The sequence below is a fragment of the Zonotrichia leucophrys genome, chromosome 1 (genome assembly GCF_028769735.1).
Source record: "Zonotrichia leucophrys gambelii isolate GWCS_2022_RI chromosome 1, RI_Zleu_2.0, whole genome shotgun sequence".
In the NCBI taxonomy this organism is placed as follows: Eukaryota; Metazoa; Chordata; class Aves; order Passeriformes; family Passerellidae; genus Zonotrichia; species Zonotrichia leucophrys.
Window position 1 is genome coordinate 112,843,925 of NC_088169.1, and position 6,000 is coordinate 112,849,924.

Sequence of the window (6,000 nt, forward strand, 5' to 3'; positions counted from 1 at the left end):
AAAGTTCAGAACAGCTCTTGGGCTGTAGAAATTATTATAACTTAGTACTAACGAAGAAAGGCTTGTTTCAATTTTAATTAAGGTTTGAGTCTCTTTGTTGGATTTTTCTTATACTACAAAGATGTGCACCTCCTAATTCTAAACACTTATTCAATGAGGCCCTTAAATATCTGCTTTGTTTTAAGTGGGTACTTAGAGGCTTTCTCAAATAAGACTAGTTCCTAAATGATTAAGCACATGCCAAAATACACTGAGAAATCTGTAAGCTGGAATCATGTATTTGGTTTAGCTTTTCAGCACAGTGCATGGAATGAAGAAAATGCTTCTTTTTTGGCTCCACTCAAGTCCAACTGCCCAACACCTGAGGCTAGAGCTGCTTTACTTTTCCCATCAATTTACCCAAAGGATTTTTCTGGACACTCCTCATCTCCCACTCTGTTACCCCAGAGCAGCTACAGCCTAAACTTCCTATGGAGAGATGGAATCCTTTTGCCCCAAACACGGATTTTTTCCTTCCACTGTGGAGGAAAGGCCTTGTTAGGCCTGGTCTTCGCCGCAAACCCAAAACTGTGGGTTTGAAGTGAGGAGAGGATGATGAAAGAGCCAGGTTTTGATGAAAGGGAATGCTAATTGTTATTTTCAGCCTTCCTGGGCTAGTTTTTCCAGATTCCACCAGGGAGCACTACACCTGGCAGGGCTGATTAGACACACTCAGGCTGACACTGGAGATCCCTGCAATTCCTTGCTACCTACACTTCTTGCTATTTAAATCTAAAACATTTCAGAGCAGGAATGGAACAGGACAAACGTTTCAATCTCCATATATCCCTTACCTCTTTCTTTGCAGGTGGAAATTTCAGTTCTAGTGGCTGCTGTGAATACAATGTTTTGTTTGGGATTTTTTTTTAAACCATAAATCATGTCAGTAAAATGCTTTCAGATCTACCTTTCCTAGTCTCGACTCACTGCAGCCCAGAAATATTTTAATATCTATAAAGCACATCAACCTTAAAAGAAATAAAAATTGAGACAAGATGTAAAAATAAAAGGGAAAAAAATCATACCAATGAAATTAAGCCTTAATTTTTCACTATTTCCTTAATGAATATTAACCCTAGTATTTCTCTTGAGATGGTTTTAATTCCAAATACAGGTAATTTATTTTACTATACTTTAATGGTTTTTTAAAGATGAAAAGAATTGCTTTTAGGAACACATAGTCCATGGTGTGCTTTAATTGCCAGTGTCAAAAAAAAAGGTTATAAAACACCCAAGGATTATTCGTAACATCTTTTCAAGTATTTTCTAAAACACAATTTCAACGTCTTAGAAGAAAAAGTAATCCAAGCTAAAATGAGATTTTGCTTGAGTTTTCCATCTTTTTTCTCAGTCACCTTCCACTGAGCTAAGCCACATTCTTGGTGGGAATTTACATTCACTGGATCTTGCAAGCAAGTCTTGAATTACTTGATTTAAGGTAATAAAAAAAAAGCAGATACAGTCCAAATAGCTTTATTTGTTGGACAAAGAGAAACTGTATTCATAATTTCTAAGATAGGTTTAAATTCTCTCACAAGGCCATTACAGTTCATAAATGCTCCGAATTCTCTCCTGCTTCAATAACAACCTGTGGCTGTTCTACACATGAAAGTCTACATGGAAAGTACATGTCTTCATTATTTGGATTCCCACATGATCCACCCCTCAACTTGGTTTAGAATATTTTTAAAAGAAAACAAATGAGAAAAAGAAAAAAACAAAAGGCTGTATATTTTTATCCTGAAATGAAATAAATTTGCACCCACAGTCTTGGATTCACATCCAAGCTTGAAAAATTCAGAGAGCCAGTCAGCCACCTGCAAATACCCACAGCAAACTGCTCTGATTTTTAATTTTCTGAGATCGGTTTTATTATTTCCTGATAATTTCAAAACTCATGGATAACTTAAGGCTCTTCCTTTCATTTTATAGATTCTAGTGGCGGACTGCATGAGGTGGGAAAGTGGCAGGCAACAATGCCCAATAGCAAGTTATTCTAATCAAGGCACAATAAAATCTAAAGTATTATATATATGAAGCACTCTAAGCATTTAGAAACATCATAAGAACTACAATTACCTTGAAAAAGAAATGATTTTCAGAACAAGAAGTCCAAAAACCCCCTGAATCCCATTTAACTGAAAACTGCTCAATTCTAGAGCAGCTAAATTCTGTCCTAATTTGTAGGAACTGGAAAAAATATTAATTCTGCTTCATTAAGTGATTTAGTAGTGTTCACTTGATTGCAAATTCTGCAACACTTCAAAGACAATTGTAAAAAAGAAAGAAGTACCAGCATTTCTAATTCCACTTTATTTCATTTTAGGGCTTGGGTAAGGGCCAGGTAGCAGAAATATTGTGCTTTGCTTGGACTACCATTTCCAAGAAGACCAAAAGGACCTAAGAGAAAAAGGAGCAGCAGGTTCTGGGGAAAGGTGATCATTGATTTAACTTCCAAAAGCTGTGGGAGCTCCCCCTTTCAGAGTAAGAAAACTCTGCCTAACTCCTCTCTCTTTTTAAAGAGCAGTTCAGGAAAATAACTACTGCCATTAGCAACAGTTTTTAATGCACCAAAACCCAAAAAAACTAAACGGGAAAAAAAATTAACTTACTCAGAAAATGTAAAACACTTGAGGATATTTGTGATGGAAAAATTTTAGTTAGCACAATTTGTATGGAATTTCACTCATGGTTTGTGATATGAAAAGCACCTGAAGGCCCCAGACCTGATTCTTAAGTACCATGTGTGTGGTGTGGACAGAGGATAATGGAAAGGAGTTAAGGGAAAAGGTTATTCATACTGGCAGTAGTCAGCCTTGGACTGGATCAAGAAATAATAGAAAATACTGTGGTAAAAGAGAAACCAACAGCTGTATTCTGGGAAAAGCCTAAGGAACACAAACGTCAGAAAAAGAGAAAAAAAATTACAACAGTGAGAACAGAGAATTCTGTCAGTGATATCTTGGAGGAAAGTGAAAATGTGGAAGTGGCGAAGCCACCATGAGGTTACAACTCTCTGGAAACATTCGTGTCTGCTTTGGCCTGGCTTTCCTTGCCAAGGGCCTTTTCCAGAGGGAGGGGAGCTCCTCCCTGCTCCCGTCTGCGGCTCTGGACCGACCCTTCCAAGGAGCTGCTCAGAGCTGCTGCTCTGAAAGCCTGCAGGGAGCAGAGATCTCTGCCTCAGCCCTGCCCATGGCATGAGGCTTCCCGGCCAGCAGCCACCCTCCTGGCAAGCGCAAATTAGAGCAGTCTCAAAACACAACTGGTTTATACTGGTTAAATGTTGCAGGAAACAGCTGGAAAACAACCCACTGAAGCTCTGTCTTGTTCCTGTTGCTGCCTGATTCTCCTCATCTTTTTGCTGGGAGACAGGTGTGCTTTTAGCCCCAGCTGTTCCCTGGAGTTCAGTGATGACATGTAGTTCTCCCAGGAACTACACAAAAACTATAAACGCTCGCCTTAGATAAGATAAAGAAACTTCAGTGTTACAGAATTTCAGTTCTAAGGCTACTTTTAACCGGACAGAAGCGTCATCTTCCAGCTACCAGGCTTCTTCTTGGAAGTTTCCTAAAATTCCAGCTAGAAGGAAAGCCATGCATAGGGGTTTTTCCAAAGCTCCAATGTGTGGTTGCAGTCAGAGAAAAGACATAGCAAAAATAAGTGAATAAAAATGAAAACAGGGACTATTTTTTCAAATAGATTATATAAAGTAGTAAAAAGAGTATTTAACAAAACTAATTCCAAGTAATAGAATTGTCAGTATTTCAAAGAGGCAAACCACCAGAGTTTCGGCTCTTTGATCATTAACCTTGGTCATGTTTCATTAAGGCAAAGATCATTATTTCTGAAGGAGTTATTAGTGCTTACAAAGAGAAAGGTACAATAGCTTTATCCAGAACAAGGTGAAAAGGGCTTTTAGCACACATGGAGGCTCAGAGCTGTTTGTAAAACCTCAGCCATGGAAGCAGAAAGGGGATTTAATTTCATTTTGCTGTTTCTGCACAGATCCCCAAACCAATCATTTGTGTCATCCATTTCACAAAATATCACTATTTTTCAGCTGGGAAGTGATTTTCTGAAGAATAACTGGTTATATACCACTTGAAAACCTAAGCCCAAGGAATTAAAAACTGGGCATACTTTTGATTCAGATAGCAAAACTTCAATTCAGAACTGCCAAAATTGTTCCCCACTGCTCACCTAAAGAGTTACCTTTTGTTGCCATCACTTGCAGATTTTCTTACTATTTCTTTGTCACATAAAATTGTGGCAGACTGGAGAGTTTCTTCTCCAGAGAAATTTTTAAAACCCCAGGCAAGCAGATGTTGGTTAGTACAAGTAGCCCACATGATCTAAAGCACTTGAGGGGTGGTTTTATCTGGTTTTATCTGCCAGAGATTAAGATCTCTCTCTGACAGCCTGCCTGGACATATAAAGAGGATAAGGAATAATGCACATATAAAAGTGTGCCCAATGTCAGAGCCAATATTTCCACTGAAAGAGAACTGAGAAACTGGTAATAATGTAATGGTTCACCAAATGAGAGTTATGTTTCTGTTACCACACAAAAGGTAATGTTCCTAAAGATTTTTTTCTCCTCTTCATTTCCATGGTCATAGATAAGCCAATGCATTCACAAAAGAAATTAATGCAATATTTTAAATAAATTGTGCACTCAGTGTAATTAACCTGCATGCCTGAGGTGGCCAAATATACAACAGCAAAAAATGTGGCTTTGATTCTACTTACAGACACAGGATATAGTCTGTCTAGACCATCAAATAATGCACCTCTAAAGTGAAAGTTTTACATGTGAGATTGCATCTCTGAAATGAGAACTGCTGCAGGAATATTGGCCAGACAAGGGAAAAATTAGATTCCTTTACACTGTCCTATTTTTTTACCCACCTACTCTTCCAGACAGACCACTGGAAACCTTAAAAATGGCAAGTTTGCAGTCTATTGGATATGTCAGCTTTTCACAGAACATAAAAATCAGGTACCACCTGCTTTTCTCTAAGACCCTGGAAAAACGCAGATTTTTCATGTCATTTGATGACCAAATTATAAGAAAGCAACACAGAATGGAAAATAAATGACCCAACATGAATCTTAACAACCCACAACAAAGCTACAAGCTTACAGACTTACGTTTGTATAAAATCTCAAATGACAACTTTTTCTGATTTTTCTGTTATCTCAGCATGATTTTAACAAGAAAGCATGGATCCAGATCCACTGGATCTTGGCCTGGGAAATGTCAGAAATGTGATTAACATCTTAAATTTAAGGACTCATTTTGCTTTCTCCATTTGTAGGGCAAGGTCATGAGGAAAACCTCTTGTCCCCAGCAGTGCAGCTGATGCCTAAAGAAGCAAAATACACCCAAAGAATCAGAATTCAGGCAATAAAGTCCAGGAATTCTTTAAAAACCCCGCATTCCCTTCAACATCCTTGTCGTTTTTTTCTGCATCAGGGAAATAACAGAGGACATGTAGACTTGAGGAAGTGTTTATGCAAGTGGTGCCCTCACTGATCCTGCAGCCAAGACATCATCCTGCAGAGATCTGTATGGCTGCAACAATTTTTAGCTGCAGAACATATTAATATGGGCCCACAATAAACATGCTCTCAATGCAAAGATCACCTGGAGCCTGGCCTGCCCATGACAACAAACGAACATGAAAATCTCTCAGAGGATGTTTGGGGTGCCGAAGAGTGGTGAGGAAGGGACTCAGCAAGGATCTAAAGCTCTTCTGCCCTGGGACCCTGGGAAGGGAAAAGGGCGAGCACCTGCCTGTCACAGGCACATCTGGCCAGCAAACAGGGAAAGAGAGGAGCAGGTTTGAGGCAGGAATGCTGAGGAGGAGCCGATTGGGAGAAAGGGAGGTGAGCAAGGGGCAGCCAGGCAGAGAACACACGAGTTCCTGTGTGTGTCCTGGCAGCAGAGCGAGGAACAAC